The sequence below is a fragment of the Geotrypetes seraphini genome, chromosome 11, assembly GCF_902459505.1.
Source record: "Geotrypetes seraphini chromosome 11, aGeoSer1.1, whole genome shotgun sequence".
In the NCBI taxonomy this organism is placed as follows: domain Eukaryota; kingdom Metazoa; phylum Chordata; class Amphibia; order Gymnophiona; family Dermophiidae; genus Geotrypetes; species Geotrypetes seraphini.
In genome coordinates, this window is record NC_047094.1 from 114,036,668 (window position 1) to 114,059,596 (window position 22,929).

General features: G+C 46.5%; 1 long non-coding RNA gene across 1 annotated transcript in view; it reads right to left on the minus strand.

Moving 5' to 3' along the window:
• The window catches only part of LOC117345811, a 62,927-nt gene that overhangs the window by 17,087 nt on the left and 22,911 nt on the right, over window positions 1-22,929 (minus strand). The window contains exon 3 of the long non-coding RNA XR_004536515.1: window positions 1,289-1,559. This is a non-coding gene — a long non-coding RNA (uncharacterized LOC117345811). The remainder of the gene's footprint in view (window positions 1-1,288; window positions 1,560-22,929) is intronic.

The following is a 22,929-nucleotide window of genomic DNA, read 5'->3' on the forward strand; positions in this document are numbered from 1 at the left end:
TTTTTTTTACATTGTCCCTAATATTTGCTAAAAACCAGGAAGTTGGAAGAATGTTTTACCCAACTGAGTACAAATTGTGCTTGAAAGTTGTTCAACAGCAGACAAACACTGGTGCAAAAAGAACAGAGAAAATCATTCTTGGTTCAGTCTCCAGACCAGCGTGTGTTTTTATTGAAACAAGGTGTGAATTAAAACTGAAGTCGGTGCAGTAAAAGCCCTGTTTGAGTTTCTTGCCTCACAGTAACTATAGAGACAGCTACCTTCTCCACCAGTTTCCATAAGAGACTGGTTACTATTTAACATCTCCACCCACATTAGCCCTGATTAAGAGAATCAATAAGATAACAGGCACGCCATGAGGCCCTTCCTTCTTTTTACAATACCTCCTGGCTTTTGCTTGCACTTTCCTACAATTTCCAACCCCATGGTTTGGGCAAAATTAGCCGAAGAGACATGGTTAATGTAAATGCGCAACCCCGTGCGAAGATGGATATTCCATATGGTGAGTAACAATTTCATTTCCATGTGATCTGCACAATCTGGCTTAGGTGATGGCTGGCACGGTGGCGTGGATACACGTATCAGAATGGGACACACGGACTACTTATATAGGTGCTCTTGCGGCGGAGTATCACAAAGCAGTGAGAGCTCGGAACCAAACTCTCACCCATAATTTTTTTTTTTTGGGGGGGGGGTTTCAGGGATATATATTTGGAAAGTAGAAATAGTCAGTTTGGTCGTTTGCTGTTGTTGTGGTTTCAATAGGTTTTATGTGAAACGGTGCGGTGGCCGGGTTAGTCCATTTTTCAAGGAAATATATAGAAAAAAAAAAAAAGGAATTAAGGTAATACCTTTTTTTTGGACTGACTCTTCGCATGTTATGATGAGCTTTCGAAGGTAACCCCTTCTTCTCCGGATCAGAAATAAGCAAATGTTGACAAATATCAGTATATATATATAAGGAAAACGGGGTTTCATACAATGCAAAAGAAAACTGGACACGCCTGTGGGTAGAATTAACATAAAGTCGAAATTTGGGAGTTGCAGCGCTGGTCGTTAAAGTTCCAAGTTTGGTTTTTTCTTGATATCAAAAAACATCTAAATGGTTTACAATAAAATTAGTTATATAAAAGATTTTAAAAAACAATAAAAATTGCAGGGAAAATTCTGTTCAACCCACATGAGACCTTGAGGGTAAAAGGGAGGGAAATATATTGTAATTTAAAAAAATAAAAGAGGAAGAAAACGGAAAATACAAAAGGTAGGGGAGAGTGAAGATTTTACTCACTTAAGATATTTTCTCGTATGTTGACTGTGTCTTGAAATAAGAATGATTTGAGATCTGATTTGAACTTCAGAGGTATAATTTTGGGATACCCAGGCAGACAAATTTAAATGGTTTTGCATTCAGAGTTTGAGCAGCTGCCACCAACTGAGTTGACGTGTTTATTTTCATGCAATGTCAGTGGCGCTGCTTGGTAAATAGCGTGCAGAGACCCATCACCAAGGAAATCCTTGTCTCGATCACAGTCCGCCGATATCGCAGACTATCAGGAATTCTGAAAGAGAAAATAACGAATCATTCTTGCTACTGAAATGCATCTGGGTAGCAGCTGGAGTTCTATCATTCAAAGCTCACAAGATTCCCAGGCTTAAAGGCTCGCGTTTTCTTAATCGGTGAATTGTAAGCTCCTACCCGATAGGTGAAAGAGGCCTAGCATTACCGTGAAATTCTTGTTCCCTAAACAGGAAATGTAGAACCTCAGTGAACGAGTAGGAGATACCCTTGCAGAAAGTTCCTGGTCTGAAACAAAAGCTCAACAGTAACTTGGCATTCTTTTTCTCCAGATTAAAGCTCTCGTAAAAATACTGACAAATTTTAGGTCATTCTGCTGTGAACATAGCACATGATATTCACAGGGTGTCTACTCTTTTTTTTAGTCAAGGTTGATTTATTAAAGATTTGTAATAATATAACATATGATGAACATATCACTAACATGAAATTCGAGATACACAGAATATTCGAATAAAGAGTCCTATACAGTGAGCATACTTGTGAATACATGAACAGATATTAACTCTGAAATTTAACATAAGTATATCTCTTGCCTATCAGCTACATCCAAAGGAGATATAAGCATGAGTCTAAATAAAGCAATGCAAATAAATAATATATGTTAAAACATATCTAGTAAATGAGATATTATATATAGATCAAGATAGAAAAATAATACCAATCTCAGTAAAGGAAATGAAGAAAGAAAAGAAGTGGAAGCGAAGAGTTTAAAGCGGAGTAGATTGTAAGTATAGCTTCAGGAAAGTCCATTTTAGTTGAAAAGGAAGAAATCTATTAGAAGATTTGGCCAAATATGCTTCAGTCCAATATGTGGAACATACCAAGTTCCACCAATGGGAATGCGAAGCTTTGGACAAATCTTTCCAAGAGGATAGTAGAATTTTAAGAGCCAGGGAAAGTAACAGATCCAGGAGAAAATGATCAGAATCAGAGATTATATCATTCAATGCAAAAGATTTCAGTAATAACATCTGATATGTCAAAGGGACATCAATGTGAAAGATAGTGCAAATAGTGCCCCAGACAGAGGTCCAGAAAGAATTAATGGAGGGGCAAGAGTAAAGGAGATGTTTTAAGGTACCCTCAAAAGAGTTGCAAGTCCAACAATTCTTAGAAAATGAAGGGTTGATCCTATGAGATTTTATAGGGGTCCAGGGGGCTCTGTGCAGGAAAAAGAACATTTGTTGAAGAATGGAGGCTGACCGAGAGGAGTGGAAAGTAGAGTTGAAGATGGAAGGCCAAGCCTCGTCAGGGATCTGGGTTTCTAAATCAGTTTCCCATGTAGATTGTAGGGAGGATAACGGAAAAGGAAAGAGGGATTTGAGGTGTCTACTCTGAATCCAAAAGCTCTCAGGGCCTGTTTTACAAAGCCGCAAGGCAACAGCCCCGAAGCCCTTTAAATCTCTATGGGCTTCGGGGCCGTTACTGCGCGGCTTTGTAAAACAGGCCCTCAGTGTAGGGAGCAGCGCATGTTACCTTCAGTTTTAAGCTTTCTCTGTAACGTGGAAACTAATCAACAATGTAAAGGAATTATGCAAAAAGAGACAAGACTACAACTGATACAAAATACTGCGCTAAAAATTATTACAGGTAAAAGAAAATTTGACCAGGTAACCCCCATTATTAAAGAACGCACATTGGCTTCCTATCAACCACCGAAAAACCTATAAACAGGCGCTCATTACATTCAAAGTCCTACAAGTCAAAACACCGTTGTTCCTAGATCGAGTTCTCATTCCGTATTCTGCTCCTTACGATCTGAGGATAAAAACCTACTTACTGTTCCATCCCTATGAACCATAAATACTAGATGTATCACACTTTTCTCTGTCACCGCCCCCCTCCCAACATGGAACTTAATACCCGCTCAGATAAGAGAAGAAAAGAACCTTGAGAAATTTAAATCAAAAATAGAAAGTTTCCTATATAGAGACGCTTTTAACTGATTAGCGAGTCCCTTAAACTGAGTTAACATTCTTAATTGAAGTAGGCAATCACTGATCTAATCTAATATAACCCCTATTGTTCTATTCTTATTTGTTCTCTTTTCTATATTAAATTGTAATTCTGCCCTGATTTCCCCTTGAAGTGCACATCTTTCTATCCCTATATTGTATGTCCCCCTTTTTTGCTTTGTAATCTTTGAAAAAAGCATTTTTTAAATCAAATATGAAATAAACTTGAAACTTAAAGATGTGGATGTAAAAGAATCTTTCTTTTAGCTTAGCAGGGTTTAAAAAAAGGCTCAGATAATTTCCTAAAAGTCCATCAGCCATTATTAAAATGGACTTGGAAAATAAACTGATTTAGATTGGAAAAGAGATGGCTGAGGGGAGATATGATTGAAGTCTACAAAATCCTGAATGGAGTAGAATGAGTACAAGTGGATCAATTTTTCGCTCCGTCAAACATTACAAAGACTAGGGGACACTCGATGAAGTTACAGAGAAATACTTTTAAAACCAACAAGGAGGAAATTTTTTTTCACTCAGAGAATAGTTAAGCTCTGGAATGCATTGCCAGAGGATGTGGTAAGAGTGGATAGCGTAGCTGGTTTTAAGAAAGGTTTGGACAAGTTCCTGGAGGAAAAGTCCATAGTCTGTTATTGAGAAAGGGGGAAGCCACTGCTTGCCCTGGATTGGTAGCAAAGAATATTGCTACACCTTGGGTTTTGGCCAGGTACTAGTGACCTGGATTGGCCACTGTGAGGACGGGCTACTGGGCTTGATGGACCATTGGTCTGACCCAGTACGGCTATTCTTATGTTCTAATGTGAGCCAAGTATAGGACAATGAATCCATTGTAACTTCACTGATGAGGTTGGCTCTGAGGCACTGTGGAATGAGGCATTATGACATCACAATCTCAGCTCTGGAATGTTGTTCTCATTGGGGTTCCAGAATCTGGCTATTCTCTGAGAGGCTGGAATGTTGCTACTCTTTGGGTTTTGGCTTGGTACTAGTGACCTGGATTGGCCACCGTGAGGATGGGCTACTGAGCTTGATGGACCATTGGCCTGACCCAGTATGGCTATTCTTATGTTCTTATGTGCTAACCGATTTAGTGTGCGCTAAACAATTTAGCGTGCACTAAGGATTAGTGCGCACTAAATGCTAAGGCACCCATTATATTCTATAGGCACCTTAGCATTTAGCACGTGCTAATCTTCAGCGTGTACTAAATTGATTAGCACACGGTAAATCAGTTAGCGCGCCTTAGTAAAAGGACCCCAAAGTGCAATACCTGCAAAGTGCAATACCTGCAAATAACGTAACATCACATAAGACATATGTTTAAGACGCAAGAATGTATGAATGGGAATAAATAGGTGGGATTTCGGCCGGTAATTTATAACGCTTATTGTATCAACTCTGTGTTTGATTGAATCACTATACGCTCTAATTTGGCAATCTATATTGACTATGGGGTCCTTTTATCAAGCCGCGCTAGCGGGGTTAGCGCGTTGGACATTTCATCATGCGCTAACCCCTGTGGCTGGCTAAAAAACAAACGCCTGCTCAATGCAGGCGTTAGCAGCTAGCGCGGCAGACGGTTTAACGCGCAGTATTATGCATGTTAAACCCCTACCACAGCTTGATAAAAGGACCCCCCTATATGTAAGAAGATTGAATATTTATTAAGTAGGATGATGTCCCTAGAAGTGGTGCATGATAGAAATTCCATGCTCAACGCCTAGAATTGCAGCTAAGGGCAGTTCCATATGTAAGTGCTAACTGGTGACAATTACCACTAATTATCAATATTTGAAGTCAATAATTGGCCAATTCCATTGAACAGCTAATTATTGAATTAAGTGGGACGTGCAACTGACCTTATTGTACACATTGTACATACAACTTTACGCGCTAAGGACCTGATTCTCTAAAGGACGCCAATCATGGCGGCCGCGTACGAAGTGGCCGCCGATCGTGTGTCAATCACACATCAGCGTCCTATGGAGAATCTCAGCTAGTTTTCCTGGCAGACGCCTTAAATTTAAGCCAGCTTTTTTCAGGCCTGGATTTAAGGCGTCCGATTCGCAACTACAGAGACTCATAAGGATGCTTGCCGACGCTCAAGGCCACTTCTGGAGGAAGCCATGCCCGTGCCACCCTTTGGGTGCCCGTAAACGCTCTTACGTGTCTCCATAGACGCACAACAGATGTCTACAATGTAGACACCATCATCGCCTGTTATTTTAGAAACCGTGCATCCTGATTGGCTGCCAGACGGTGGTAAGACGCCTACCAAAGGTAGGCACCCAATTTTATAGGATTAGGGGGTATCTCAATTGGTATGAAAATACATGCTGCATGTTCAAGAACAAAACTGTACTGAAGGTAGGGTTACCAGACGTCTGGATTTTCCCGGACATGTGCTCCTTTTGAGGACATGTCCGGGCGACTTTTCAAAACCCAGCACTTTGTCTGGGTTTTGAAAAGCCTCCTCTCAATCACGTTGGGCAAGAGGCAATCCGCACATGGGCGGGTGACACGCGATGATGTCACGTGCAAATGCGCATGCACGGATTGCCTCCTGCCCGACCAAAGCAGGCAGTGGGGGCGGTGCTAGGGCGGGCCTGGGGCAGAGATGGGCGGGCCTGGGGTCTTTACAATTGTAAAATCTGGCAACCCTAGCTGAAGGGCCGAGGTTGAGACAATACTACACAAAATTCTACCTTTTCAAAGTTGCACAACTTCGGTGTCAGGTCAAAAGCGCGCCGGGACAAAGGCGCGCCCAGACAATTGAGCGCAGCGCGGAGGCGCATGCCGCTCTAAATTACTGTTTTTAGGGCTCTGACGGGGGGGCGTGGGGGGAACCCCCCCCCACACTTTACTTAATAGACATTGCGCCGCGTTGTGGGGGCGGTGTGGGGGGTTGTAACCCCCCACATTTTACTGAAAACTTAACTTTTTCCCTGTTTTTAGGGAAAAAGTTCAGTTTACAGTAAAATGTGGAGGGTTACAACAACCCCCCAAACCCCCCCATAACGCCGGCGCGATGTTTATTCAGTAAACTGGGGGGGTTCACCAACAAAACCCCCCGTCGGAGCCCCTAAAAACTGTAATTTTGTGCGGCACACGCCTCCGCGCTGCGCTCAATTGTCGGCACACGCTTTTGTCTTCCGCGCCGTTGTCTATGAACCCACAACTTCTTTTGACTCTCAGGGAATATTTTTCCCTGCTGCCAATTTTGAAAAGGAGAAGTTCATGCTGAGTTAGAGGTTACAAGCCACAGCAAGTACATCAAACAGCTGCAGCCTGGCAATGTAAATCAACTAAACAGATACATGGACATGCAGATTTTGGAGAATTAGTGCAATCCCTACCCTTAAGGACATCCACAGATTAAGAGGAAATACATTTCTGAGGAAATGTGTCCAAATGACTCTTGTAATACAGTAAAAGAGGTGCAGCTTTAGCAACAAGAAAATTTGCATTTCCAAACTTCAAGCCTAGGCTTTATCTGTCCGGATGAAGCTTAATACAACTAAAACTAAGCATTTGAGGTTAGGTCCAAGATTGGACTGTCTTCCTCGGGTCCTCCGCACCAATTGAGTTCTCTGCTAAGATATTGGGAGTCCTTTTTGATTCCTCTGTTTCCTTTAAGGTCCAAATAAATTCCTTGGTCAAGAAATGCTTCTTTAGTTTGCGAATGCTGAGGAAGGTTAGACATCTTTTTCATCACCATCATTTTTCTATCTTAGTTCAATCGATTATATTATCTCATCTTGATTACTGTAACGCTATCTACCTCGGCATTACAAAAATTTGTCTTCATAGATTACAATTCATTCAGAATACTGCTGCGAAGCTGATCTTTGAAAAACGTAAATTTGACCATGTGATCCCTTTAATTCAGAGTCTTCATTGGCTCCCGGTTTATTTTAGAATTCAATTGAAATGCGCTTGTATTTCTTTTAAAATTCTACATGGTATCTTTAATCCTCTTATTCCTTTATTATCCCAGGACAAGCAGGCATGATATTCTCACATGTGGGTGACGTCATCTACGGAGCCCCGATGCGGAAGCATTTTCAAGCAAACTTGATTGAAGATTTAAGTTTGCTCTGCTGCTCCACGCATGCGTGCCTTCCTGCTCCACTAGGGGGCGCATCCCCTCGTGGTCTCCAGTTCAAAATTTTCCGCTGAGCCTAGAAGTCGTGTTTTTTCAGGCTCTGCCCCAACTGCCTTCTAGCACCGCGATTTTTTCTTATTTTTCTCGATTTAGTCGCTGTGCGCGAGTTTTTTCTTGTTTCAACTGTTCCTGCTTCGTTTTTCACCGACCCAGAGGCTTCCGGGTCCCCGTGGCCGCGTGGCTATTCGAGCCGCAGCCAGTTTCGATTCTATGTCCCAGCCTTTGACCGGCTTTAAAAAGTGCTCCCGGTGCGAGCGGCTTCTTTCCATCACAGACCCATATCGCCGGTGCATCCTCTGCCTGGGGGCCGCTCATCCAACCGACTCCTGCCCCCAGTGCGCTACTTTCCAGAACCGGGCCCTCCGTCGAAGAAAAGCCCGCATGGCGGATCTCTTCGCCCCGGACCAACCCTCTACCTCGGCCTCGAGGTCGGCCCCGGCTTCGGCCCCGGCCTTGACCTCGGCCCCGAATACCTCGGCATCGCCTCGAGACTCGAACCCGAAGCCCTCAGGACAACAGAAAACCTTGGCTCCGGGTAAGTCCCCTCTTCCCTCTTCAGGTTCTGTACCAGCAAAGAAACCGGCCTCGGGGACACCGGCAACGCATGGCGGAAGTCCCATGCTTACAGCCCCGGCGAAGCCCTCCAAGCCTTCGGGCCGTGCCTCCACCACACGGGAATACTCTGATACGAGGTCGCCCCCGGTGGAGTGCACCGAGGCAGTGGACATGTCCTCGATGCTGTCTGTGCCCATTTTCCAGGACCTACTCCGAGCGATGATCTCGTCAGAGCTGTCTGCTGCAATGGCCCATTTGCAACCGGCCTCGACCTCGACCCCGCATGTGCCAAACCAGCCTGAGCCTCGTGTCGAGCCACCTCGAAGAAAAGCGCACAAACTTCACCGCATTCCATCTTCCTCGGACTCCTCACCGAGGCACCCGAGGCGCTCTCCCTCCACAGACCGCCGCGGTGCAAAACGTCCTGCTAAAACGACAGAAACCTCGAACCACCGTACCTCCAAGAAGGCCCGGGGTTCCCCCACTCTACGAGGCCGTTCACCTACACCTCGTATGGGACCGCTAAGGGTGGCTGAGTTATCACTCTCCAACCCGCGCATCCTCCGAACTCCCCCTCGGACCGGGACTCCGACCCGAGGTCGCAGGTTTTCACCGAGAGAGTCCAGGTCAAGGTCACCGATTCGACATCGATCGGTACCTCGAACCCCGACATCGTCTCCGAGGGGCTCCTCGAGACGTTGGAGATCTACGACCCCGGAAAATTTTCACAGTACTTCCCCAGTCTCGGAGCGTGGATCAGAGCAGGAACCTCGATACTCGAGGGAAGCCTCCCCATCCTTCTCCACCCGACGGAGGTCTCGTTCACCGACCCCGCACGGGGCCTCGGGAACATCTCGCCCATCCTTCACTCGCTTTGTCCAGGACATGGGCCACGCCTTGGACTTAGACCTCCAGTCCGACTCCAGGTACTCTAAGGAATACCTAGCGGAGCTGGATATGCCATCCCTGCCCAGAGAGTCCCTCCGCTTACCGCCTAACCCAGTACTCCAACAGGCCTTCTTCAGGAACCTGGAGACCCCCTACATGGTCACAGCCGTATCCTCCAAAATGGAGGCCAAGTACCGCTCAGTACCCTACCCGGGATTCGAACAACCACAGCTCTCCCACCAGTCGCTGCTAGTAGAATCCTCCTTGAAAAAGGCCCACCCATCCCGGGTCTCAGCCGCAGTCTCCCCAGGCCGAGAAGGCCGAACCCTAGACAAGTTCGGCAGGAGACTATATCAAAATGCCATGATGGCCTCTAGGGTGCAAAGCTACACTTTCACCTTCACATCCTACCTCAAACACCTCATTGGACTATTGAGAGCCTTTGAGACTGACCTACCGGCCTCCCGCCAAGGAGCGTTTGGCCTGCTTTTAGAGTCCCTCTCCAACCTGCGCCTCCATCTATTCCAAGCGGCCTACGATGGCTTCGAACTCTCCTCCAGAGATGCAGCCTTTGCTATCGCCATGCGCCGACTAGCTTGGCTGCGCCTGGTCGACATGGACCCCAACTTACAGGACCGGTTGGCTAACCTACCCTGCGTGGGAAAAGAACTGTTCGATGACACGATCGAGGCGGCTACAAAACGCCTCTCCGAACACGAACGCTCATTTGCCTCCCTCGTCCGGCAAAAACCTAAACCGCCCGCGCCCAGGCCGTTCAGGGCCCCTCCACGCCGCTACCCTCAAAAATCCACCCCTCCCTTCTCGCGGCCTCCACCCAGGCGTCCGCAAGCCCACCACCGGGCCATGCCCAAGTCCCAATCGCCTGCGACTTCCAAACCATCCCCGTCCTTTTGACAGGATTCGCGGAAGGGGGCAGGCCCTCTCCGCCATAGTCCCAGGCCTCTTTCCCATCGGGGGCCGCCTCAAAGCCTTTTACCCTCGCTGGGAACAAGTCACGTCGGACGCATGGGTCCTTGGCGTGATCTCATCAGGATACTCTCTCAACTTTCGGGCCATTCCTCCAGACAACCCCCCAAGGAATTGCCCTCCCAACCGGACGCAGCTACCCCTACTCCTCTCCGAGGCCCGAGACCTGCTTCGCCTCAGGGCAGTGGAGGAGGTTCCCCCCGACCAACGGGGGAAGGGCTTCTACTCCCGCTACTTCCTGGTACCGAAAAAAATGGGATACCTACGCCCAATACTAGACTTGAGATGCCTCAACAAATTTCTAGTACGGGAAAAATTTCGGATGCTTTCCCTACCGACCCTCTACCCCCTGATCGACGAGGGCGACTGGCTCTGCTCCCTCGATCTGAAGGAGGCGTGCACACATGTCCCAGTACACCCCGCTCACCGCAAGTTCTTGCGTTTTCAGGTAGGGGACTAGCACCTACAATGCCGAGTCCTCCCCTTCGGCCTAGCATCATCACCTCGGGTCTTCACCAAGTGCCTCGTGGTGGTCGCAGCAACCTTACGTTCCCAGGGCCTCCAGGTATTCCCCTACCTGGACGACTGGCTGATCAAAGCCCCGTCTAGGGAAGGGGTTATCTCAGCAACCCAACAGACTATTACCTACCTACAAAGTCTGAGGTTCGAAATAAACTTCCCAAAATCCCAACTACGCCTCTCGCAGTCCCTACAGTACATCGGGGCCACGCTGGATACGGTTCGCCTCTGTTCCTTCCTCCCCCCTCCGCGCCTAGAGGCGTTAGTAAGCCTGAGTCGAAGGATCTCTCTGCTGACCTCGGTATCAGCTCGACAGATGATGACTCTCCTAGGCCACATGGCCTCCACCGTCCATGTCACACCCTTCGCCCGCCTCCATCTGAGAATCCCTCAATGGACCCTGGCCTCTCAATGGCGTCAAGACCGGGACCCGATCGACCGTCCCGTGACAGTGACTCCTTCCTTGCAAAGATCGCTCCGCTGGTGGGCCGACTCTTCAAATCTTTCCAAAGGTTTACTCTTCCTCGCCCCTCATCACAGCAAGGTACTCACCACGGACTCGTCAGAGTACGCTTGGGGAGCCCATCTGGACGGCCTACGCACACAGGGGATGTGGTCAGCGGAAGACCGCCGCTGTCACATCAACGTGCTAGAGCTCCGGGCCATCTATCTCGCAGCTGTAGCCTTTCAACATCTGCTCCACGACCGGGTGGTCCTCATCCGAACCGACAACCAGGTAGCAATGTACTATGTAAACAAACAAGGAGGAACAGGGTCTTGGTCCCTCTGTCGGGAAGCCCTGCGCTTCTGGAAATGGGCAATCTCCAACAACACCTTCCTTCGAGCGGTGTACATACAAGGAGAACAAAACTGTCTGGCGGACAGACTCAGCCGCCTCCTCCAGCCACACGAGTGGTCACTGCACTCTCAAACCCTACGACAGGTGTTCAAACAGTGGGGGACACCTCAAATAGATCTGTTCGCATCCCCCCACAATCACAAACTGCCTCTCTTCTGCTCCCGGATGTACTCCCTGGACCGGCTCGAGGCCGACGCCTTCCTCCTCGACTGGGAGGGAAGGTTCCTGTACGCGTTCCCGCCGTTTCCTCTGATCCTGCGGACGCTTGTCCACCTGAAAACAGTACAAGCCACCCTGATCCTGATTGCTCCTCGCTGGCCACGCCAGCCTTGGTTTTCCCTTCTACTTCAACTCAATGTCAGAGATCCACTGCCTCTGCCTCGGTTTCCCTCTCTACTATCACAGGGTCAGGGTTCGCTGTTACATCCCAATCTTCAATCTCTTCATCTGAATGCTTGGTTTCTTTCCCCCTGACTTCTCTCCCCGTGTCTCAATCAGTCAAGGAGATATTGGAGGCCTCTAGAAAGACCTCAACGAGAACCTGCTACTCCCAAAAGTGGACTAGATTCTCAGCCTGGTGCTCCTCTCACAGCCAGGACCCGGTGTCGGTCCCCGTCCCCCTGGTCCTTGACTATTTACTTCAATTATCTCACTCCGGCCTAAAGACCAACTCCATTCGAGTACACACCTCAGTGCAATTGCAGCCTTCCATCAGCCCCTGGAAGGGAAAGCCCTCTCGCTCCACCCCCTAGTCTCTCGCTTCATGAAGGGTCTTCTGAATGTCCACCCTCCTCTCAAACCTTCTCCGGTGGTTTGGGACCTTAACGTGGTTCTGGCTCAACTAATGAAACCTCCATTTGAGCCCCTAGACAAATGCCATCCAAAATTCCTCACTTGGAAGTTGATTTTCCTGCTTGCGCTCACTTCCGCTCGGCGGGTTAGTGAGCTACAAGCTCTAGTGGCGGACCCACCCTTCACGGTATTCCAGCACGACAAGGTGGTACTCCGCACTCATCCAAAGTTCTTGCCTAAAGTAGTGTCTGATTTTCATCTCAATCAGTCCATTGTCTTACCTGTGTTTTTTCCCAAGCCCCACTCTCATCCCGGAGAGGTGGCGCTCCACACTCTTGACTGTAAGAGAGCGTTGGCCTTCTACCTCCAACACACTCAACCACACCGGAAAGTCCCACAATTGTTTTTGTCCTTCGACCCAAACCGGTTAGGCCACCCAGTCTCCAAGCGCACCTTGCCCAACTGATTGGCCGATTGCATCTCCTTCTGCTACGCTCGGGCTGGTCTCGCACTGCATGGTCGAGTAACGGGACACAAGGTCTGAGCGATGGCAGCCTCCGTAGCGTTCCTCAGGTCCACACCTATTGAGGAAATCTGCAAGGCTGCCACGTGGTCTTCGGTTCATACTTTCACCTCCCATTACTGTCTGGACTCACTGTCCAGGAGCGATGGCCGGTTCGGCCAATCGGTTTTGCGAAATCTATTTGCTTAAATTGCCAACTTCCCTCCATCCCTTTTCAGTTAGCTTGGAGGTCACCCACATGTGAGAATATCATGCCTGCTTGTCCTGGGATAAAGCACAGTTACTTACCGTAACAGGTGTTATCCAGGGACAGCAGGCATATATTCTCACAACCCGCCCACCTCCCCGAGGTTGGCTTCTTTGCTAGTTAAGTGAACTGGAGACCACGAGGGGATGCGCCCCCTAGTGGAGCAGGAACGCACGCATGCGTGGAGCAGCAGAGCAAACTTAAATCTTCAATCAAGTTTGCTTGAAAATGCTTCCGCATCGGGGCTCCGTAGATGACGTCACCCACATGTGAGAATATATGCCTGCTGTCCCTGGATAACACCTGTTACGGTAAGTAACTGTGCTTTTTGGGACGTTTACCGATTCTCCTTCGCAAGAGGTATCCAACAATTTAAACTCTCCCTTCCTTCTAAAAAAGAGATTAAAGGAGTCAAGATCTTCAGTCAATCTTTGGTCTTTAAACTCTCTCAACTCTGGAATGATCTCCCCTTTTTTTAAGGAGTTCCAGTTCGTTTCAATTTTTCCGTAAATCTTTAAAAACTTCTCTATTTGCCAAACATTTTGAAAATTAATTCTTTTGAAATTTTGCCATTATCTTCTATTTATCATTTGTAAATCATTCCCTGTGTATTTAATTGCTTTAAACCGAGTCGAGCCTTCTCAGAATGATGACTCGGTATACAAAGTTAAGCTTTAGTTTAGTTCACTGAGTTTGAAATGCAGTTCAATTTCAAGCATATTTTCTCAAACCTAAGATGCTTCATCAGACCAGATTCACACTTGTCAACATTCTTGTTTAATGCCCAATTACACTCTGAATTCTCTTCCATCCAGGATGAATCTGACATGATATTTCAAATCTGAATGTTCTTAGTCTAGTAAAGTTTTATGTAAGCATTTGAAGACTCAAAACATATGAAAACGACAGTCAGGTGACATTCTGCTGGCATCAACCTTTGACAAGGTCCAACAATTCTGACATAACTTCCTGTTTCCGCTTGGGTGGACTGCAGCTGGGGAATAGCTAGGGTTGCCAGATTTTACTATAGTAAAATCTGGACCCCTAGACCCCCCCCCAGCCCCTCCCCTCAGTTCCACCCATCCCTGCCCTGTTATGCCCCAGTCCCACCCCCAATCCCAACCTAACCCAGCCTCCCACTGCCCGGCGCGATTTAGAGGAAGCTTTTCAAAACTCTGAAAAGTGCCCGGTTTTGAAAAGCCATCCGGACCCCCCGGACGTGTCCTCGAAATCCGGACATCTGGTAACCCTAGGAATAGTGCCAAGGAAGCCTAGAGCAGCACTAGAGAATTGACCCCCCTTGCCGGTGACCCCTTTGCATTCTAAAAGGTGAAAGGGGCTTCGGAACAGGATGGGAAGAAGGGAAGGACATCCCAACCCATGGGGGGGGGGTGTCCCTGCTGATTTTTAAAGAAAGGGAGGGATGCAGGATGGGAGGGTATGTGCTGGGTGGGGAAATGGGGGAGGGGAAGGGAGGAAAGGATTTGGGGACCCCCTCCCTAATTTCTGACCTGGGCTCCAGCAAGTCTAACACTGACCCCGGTTAGGGGCGTAGCTGCAGACTACACACATAATTGTTCATTATAAAATTCATGCTTAGCCCACATCATCCCAGAATTTAACCTTTGGTGATCTGTAGAGAATGACCTCAAAGCTTTCAGGGGTAAGCGCTTTCTACGCATATTCAGTGACACCATCTATCTGTATAGCAGTGCTGAATGTTCATATTTTTTTGAAACACTTAGGGCTCCTTTTCCAAAGCCGCGCCAGGGCCTTAACACGTGGAATTGCACACGCTAGATTGCCGCACGCGCTAGCTGCTACCGCCACCTTTTGAGCAGGCAGTAGATATCCGACTAGCTATAGCGCTCGCTAATCCGGTGCGTGCGATAAAACCGCTAGCGCGGCTTTATAAAAGGACCCCTAAGGTGCGCTAGCATTTTTAGCACATGCACGAAATTACCGCACGGTACGCTTTTAGAATAACGCCAGCTCAGTGCTGGCATTAAGGTTTAGAGAATGCGGCAATTTAGCACGCACTATTCTGCGCTTTAAGGCCCTAACGCACCTTAGTAAAAGGAGCCCTTAGCTGCTGGCTTTGAATTTTGACCCAATCCTATTTACCTAAAATATACATGGATTTACCACAAAAAATAAAAATAAAAAAGCATACACAAATCATACCTTAGACTAGTTGCAGGATTTTAAAAAAAATCATAGTTACTTGTAGGTCAAGAACATTTGAAAACAGGAACTCATCCTGTTATCAACTCAGCAAACAAGAAAGTCTAGTTTATCTATTCTTGACTCACTTGTCACCTCTGTGTGATATGTAGACATCTCAAGTTTCATGTCCTTTGAAAAGATCATGGGATAGAGGAAGTTCCCTTTCTTTCTCATATTTCCTATCAACTTTGCTGCTTTTGCCAGATCTGTTTTTCATAAAGAACTGCATAGTAGTCTTGTATTCCACACCGAGCACCAAGGGTAATTCAATGTCTTGCCAATGCTGAGCAATTGATTTCAGTTAGTAAGAGCTCAGGTTCAGCACACAACTGACATTGTACGACCCAGCGCATTAAATGTAATAATTATAATGCAACAACGAGTAACATCTTGTTGCTGAAAAGTAGGTGAGCTGCAGTAGAATCTAGTCATTCAGATCTGCAGAAAATTATGGTGGCTTCACCCCTAGTGTAGTACCATAAGACTACCACTAGGGGTCAAGAGGTGCCATTTTGGAACTGGAGTCACATGGAGTAGGAGCAGCTGGGGGTCACTCCTGCTCCAATCCACTAGTCATCTGGGATTAGTGAGGCAGTCCCTGGGGGACAGGGGTGGGGGGCTCACAGGGAAGTTAATTTTAATTTATTCATATTTGATATACCACCTGTCCTGATTCATAGATCAAAGCAGTTTAAAATTTAGAGAAACAAGAAAGGAATTACAATTAAAATAGGATAGCAAGTCATTCACACTGAGGGAGGAAATAATAGGAAGCTTTTCTATAAAGGACAGTAGGCACCTACTTTCCTTTATAGAACACTACTATAATCAGGTATCTATTTACATGTTTAGATCAAGTCCAAGAGCTAAGCCCAAGCCTTTTGCCTGGTAGTGCAAAGTTCCTTAGCCCAAACTCAATTACATTTAAGGAGGGGGGGGGGCAGTTACTGAACTGCATTATGGAAATAATACAGTAATGCACAATATTTGCCTTAACATGTGTTAAATGGCAAATTCACGTTACTATACTGTATTGCAGTGTATCGCAAACTGTGTGCCGTGGCAGATTCCAGGTGTGCTGTGAGATGCTGGTAAGGAGGAGAGGCGCTGGTGTCGGCTGACCGCTTACAGGACGTGCCTCTCGCGGCAAGAGGCACATCCTGTGGTCAGTCAGCCAGCACCTGCACCCCTCCCCATCACCGGCGCCTCTGCTCCTTCTCCATACCTTTCATCACCCCTACCCCCACCCCCACCGGTGGTAATAGGAGGCTCAGCGCCATGGCTGGAAGACATCTGCGCGTGCGCGCCCGAAGATCCGATGCTGGCATGAGCAGTAGGTTGGGGTTGCTGCTCGCACCGGGAACATTAAAGAGGTAGTGGGAGGGTGGAGACAGTGCCCCATGGCAGACTGCCACCCTGCTCCCTCCTTAATACGCCACTGATGTCAAACCCAGTGCTCTAACCACTAAGGACTCCTTTTACGAAGCCGCGTTAGCGGTTTAACACACGTAATAGTGCACGCTAATTTGCCAGCCACGTTAGCCGCTAGTGCCACCTCTTGAGCAGGCAGTAGTTTTTCAGCTAGCGCGGGGGCTAGCGTGCGCTAAAAAGCTGTGTGCGATAAAGCCGCTAACGCGGCTTCGTAAAAGGAGCCCTAAGCTACTCTCCTCCTCTCACATAGGGTGGCCAAATTTTCCTTTTGGAAAATCTGGACCCCTAGCCCCACCTCCAGGCCTGCCTAGTTCTGCCCATCCCCACCCTAATCCCACCCCCAAACCCACCCTAGCCCCACCCCCCTGCCTGCTCTCGGGCAGGGAGGAAGTCCGCACATGCGTGGCTGTCAACAATGATGTCACGGGCCCAGGCACGTGCTCGTAACGGTCATGCATGCGCGGCCTCCCCCCTGCCCGACCCAGCTTTCAAAACCCAGACAAAGTGTCGGGTTTTGAAAAGCCAAAGGGAGGACATGTCCTTGGAAAACCCTATTCTCTCACATGCACTCAGTGAGCAAGGATAAATAGTTAAAAAAAAAAAAAAAGAAGTTTACAAGTGTGGCACAGTGATTAAAGCTACAGCCTCAGCACCCTGAGGTTGGGAGTTCAAACCCACGCTGCTCCTTATGACCTTGGGCCCCAGGTGCATTAGACAGATTGTGAGCCCGGGACAGACAGGGAAAAATGCTTGAGTACCTGAATAAATTCATGTAAACCGTTCTGAGCTCCCTTAGGGAGAACAGTATAGAAAATTGAATAAATAAACAGTGTGAAAAGTTTCAGCCACTGATAACCTGAGCTGGTATTGTGACATCATAATGCCTCATTCCATCAATGCCTAAGAGCCAACCTCATCAGTGATGTCACAATGGCTTGATTGTCCTGTACTTGGCTCACTTTTATTACATTTTGATTTCTGGAGTGTTACAGTGGTTAAATCTACAGCCTCCGCACCTTGAGGTTGTGGGTTCAAACCCACGCTGCTCCTTGTGACCCTAGGCAAGTCACTTAATCCCCCCATTGCCCCAGGTAACATTAGATAGATTATAAGCCCACAAGGACAGACAGAGAAAAATGCTGGAGTACCTGAATAAAACTCATGTAAACCATTCTAAGCTTTCCTGGGAGAACGGTATAGAAAATTGAATAAATAAGTAAAATAAAATAAATTCAAATGAAAGGGAAATGCAAATTCAGTTCCCCAAAAGATTTGCAGGTTATTCACCAGGTGACATCGTGATGAGGTGACTGAACCGGAAAAATCAAAACTGAAAGAGGGATGACATTTATTTGCTGCCTTTTCATAAAGAGATTCGCCCCAAATGGTTCACAATAGACTGAATGGTAACCAGAGACTCTTCCCTATTTGCCCTGGCAGTCTTCCAATCTGTGATACCTGGAACAATGCCGAGTTAAGTGACGTGCTCAGGGTCACAGGGAACAGGCTGGGATTGAGCTCACAGCCTCGGGGTGCTGTGGCAGAAGCTTTAACCACTAGGTCACTCTCCCCTCCCCCTGTAAACAATTTATGTGGAAAGCCCGAGATGACACCTATTTCTAAAGGAGAGAAAGAAGCCATGGGTGCCTCGATATGACTACACACACATGACTGCACATGACTACATGACAAATGACTACACACACATGACTGCACATGACTACATGACAAATGACTACACACACATGACTACACACACATGACTACACATGACTACATGACAAATGACTACACACACATGACTGTACACACATGGCTGCACATGACTACATGACAAATGATTACACACATGAGTACACACACATGACTGCACAATGACACACACATGACTACACACACATGACTGCACATGACTACATGACAAATGACTACACACATATGACTACACACACATGACTACACACACATGACTACACACACATGACTGCACAATGACACACACATGACTGCACAATGACAAACACACATGACTACACACACATGACTGCGCAATGACACACACACATGACTACATGACACATGACTGTACACACATGACTACACACATGGCTGCACATGACTACATGACAAATGATTACACACACATGACTGCACAATGACACACACATGACTACACACACATGACTGCACATGACTACATGACAAATGACTACACACACATGACTACACACACATGACTGCACAATGACACACACATGACTGCACAATGACACACACACATGACTACACACACATGACTGCGCAATGACACACACACATGAGTACACACACATGACTACATGATACATGACTACACACACATAACTACATGACACATGACTACACATGAATGATTACATGACACATGACTACACACATGACTACATGACACATGACTACACACACATGACTACACACATTAAGGACTACATGACACATGTAGTCATTCATGTTCTTTTTGTCCAGGGGTCCAGTTGACTTTCAAAACCTGGCACTTTGTCCAGGTTTTGAAAAGCTTTCCTTCATGCAGGAGGGCATCTGCGAATGTGCAGATACGACACAGTGATGTCACATGCATGCGCAGATGTGCTGCCCAATGAGAACAGGTGGCAGGGGGTGGAATCGGGGGCGTAACCGGGCTGTGATGGGGCGGGGATGGGTGGGACTGGGCAGGCCTGCTGGTGGGTCTAGGGGTCCGAATTTTCCAGACGGAAAATCTGGTAACCCTAGTAAGGCCTGCCTCAGGAGTCAACCCTGTCCTTCATAACATCTCTCCTGCTGCTTTGGGATTAGCATCAGCTGAGATGATGTATTATGAAGCTATTTTCTGATACTGCTGGATGGGGAAGTCACTCAGCATCCACTTTGCAGGCAAACTGGGAAAATCAATCCCTTCTCTTCAAAATCACAGGTCTTTGGAACGACCTCACCTCCCCGTTGCGGAACCTGAGCTCCCTTCAGTTATTCCGCAAACAACTGAAAACCTGGCTTTTCAGCAAATTGTAACTCTATCCTTCCCCCCCCCTTTTTTTTCTCCCCCCTTCTTCACATAAGTTCATGTAATCCTTTTTCTTCTTTTCTATCCCTATTTTAAGTTCTTGTAAACCGTGTCGAGCTCCATTCTCATGGAGATGATGCGGTATATAAACTTAAGGTTTAGATTAGATTAGATTAGATTAGCAGGAGATCATGGCTGCCTGGCGGGAGTGCGGGAGATCTGCAAAAGAGTGAGTTTCCTGCTGAAAGTGGGAGACTTGGCAGGTCTGTTGTACAGACATATTAAGCCACACAATTTTAGAAGCGCTATTTTCCTTGCATAAAACAAATTTGACATGTACCAAATGGTTCATAAAATGAACTCCCAAGTAAAAAAATTAAGCTCTGTTTGCTAATTCCTCTAGAATTTTGCCGCCGCTGCCCGCAGGACTTTTCAGCTCTGTCCTGCACAGGGAATCTTGCCAGCCTTTGGTGGGTGGTGAGCCGAAACATTGATTTCTGAGCAGCTGACCTTAGGAAGGGGTGAGATGACGCAGCCTGTTTCCGTGCACAGCTCGAGCCCTCTGCATTTAAGCCAAAGTCAACAAAATGCCTGAAAAAGAACGCATATAAGCAAACCGATCTGCTTAACTCAAAAACAGAGCTATAAACTTGCCCGGGCTGGGGTGCATTCATGCAATTTCTTCCTACATCAAAAATGATATCCCACAAAGTGTTTATGGATATTTATGACACGACAAATGCTTCCTTTGATGTGTTCAGGAGTAGCTGAGTATCACTGAAAGTATATTTACTGTGAGTTGGATTTCATTGATAAGCTGCTGACCTAATGAACCCCATATGGTCTTAAAAGGGTTTTTTTAAGCAGCTGTTTTATGGCCGTTTGTCTGCATCAATAACTTGCTAAAGTCTTATGGTCATAATGTGGCATCTCATTTCAATTTATATCTTTCTTTCATTAACTCAAAATGGTTTGTGGCATCAAATAAAATGACCAAGCATGGGGGCAATATTCAACATGGTTTAACCAGGCAAGAAAGAGTCCTGCCTGATTAATCCACACTGCCTGGGCCCGGAGATGATATTCATTGGCCCTTCACCGGAGATAGCAGCTCGATCTCTACTCTACAGGCATCCCACCATCACCAAACTGATGATCAAAACAACAGACATCAAAGTGTTTAAAAAAAAAATCAAAACAGTTCTATTCAAAAAACACGTCCTTACTCACTAATCTCCTCCCACTCGTACTTGCTTTCTCACCCGCGAATAGCACATTAGTCAATCCCTCGAACCATACCTACCAAAAAATATTCAGATTACTAAATAAGCATCTACCACATGTATCCAACAAACTTTTTCCTTCAATGTTAGGTAATCTTCTATTACCCGAATATATTGTTTTTCTCCACTGTATCCTGTAAGTACTTGAATCTTTAATATGTAATTCCATCGGAAAAATCCAGATATCTTCTAAATTGTAATTCTCAACTGTATCATGTAATGTACATGAATCATTGTTATATAATTCTCTCGGTAATGTCCAGATATCTTCTAATTTGTAATCCGCTTAGAACCGCAAGGCACAAGCGGAATAGAAATCACTAATGTAATGTAATGTAATGTACTCTGACTGTTGCTTCACTCTATGGTTATATCCTTCCATTTTCCCCTGATCACACTACCTCTCTCCCCCGATCAAACTCCACCCACCCACTTCTCAAATTCCCTCACCGCCACCAAAAGGCCCCCTTCTCCATCATTCAAGACCTAAAAGCTCTATATCTAATGGTCCAGTGTACCTAGGGGCAGGAAGAGCAATCCTCGTCATGCCCTGCTGATGCTGTCTCCAAAATAGCATCCCTTAGCAGGGCTTAATTTGTGGGGGAAGAGTTAGGGTTACCATATTTTACATCCAAAAATCCCAGACGCATGGCCACGCCCTGCTCCTCCCTAGCCCCACCTTGTTTCACCCCAGTCCCATCCCATTCTGCCTCTTTTAATTCCCGACTAGAGAATGACACTGGGATAAATTTTTCCCTGTCCCCGCAGGAGCTCAATTATCCCATCCCTGCAAGTTTTGCCACTGTCCCTGTCCCTACCTCATACTTGTAAGCTCAGCCTTACCCGCACAAGCCTCGAACACTTGCAGATGAGGCTTGTGCAGATGAGGACGGAGCTTACGCATTGATGGAATGAGGAATTATGACATCACAATCTGAGCTCTAGAATGTTGCTACTTATGATTTTAAAGTGTTTGAGGCGTGTGCAGATGAGGACGGAGCTTAGGCATTGGTGGAATGAGACATTATGACATCACAGTCTGAGCTCTAGAATTGCTACTTATGATTTTAAAGTGTTTGAGGCTTGTGCAGATGAGGACGGAGCTTGCAGGAATGGGGAAGGGATAGGAAAAGAACTGGTGGGGATAGGATGGGAAAATGAGTTTCTGCTGGGATGAGGAAAAATTTGTCCCTGTGTCATTCTCTATGCCTGACCTCTGTACATAGAACTTTCTCATCTTCCCCATTATCCTTTAAAGGTTTATGTAACTGAATTTCTAAAAAGAAGAGTTACAGTTACAATTGTGGATTCTGAAAGTGTTGCAGAACAACAAACCTCCTTCATCTCCTGTGTCCCATTCCATTCTTCCCCAACCAAGTACTGTATTTGTATCACCCAGGAGCAACTACTGCTCAATATCGATTAACTGCTGTGGACAGCAAAGCCTAGGAAACCAAAGAGTTCAGAAGTATTACAGATGAGTGACATATAATTTTCTTTCTTGGATAAATTGTGTGCCTGCTGGGATAGATAGGGAAAATACTTAAGAGTTCCTGATTCAAAGTACTGCAAAACACTTTGGGTGAATCTCTTCATGAAAAGGTGGTTACTAAAAATAAATACATTTGGCAAATTCCAACTTGTGCTTCTGTTTGCATGTGCACTGAAGAGCCTTTCCTGAGTTTTGGGCAGCTGACCACTAGAGGGAGCTCTACAAAAGGTATTGAAAGCCAGAACGGCAGGTCCCTGAATTCTATATATGTCACTGCAAGGCAGGATTAAGCTTTTGGTGAACCCTAGGCAAACAAGGGCATTGAGCCCCCTCCCCACCACTCCCACTGTAATATAAAGACATCTTTTAAATT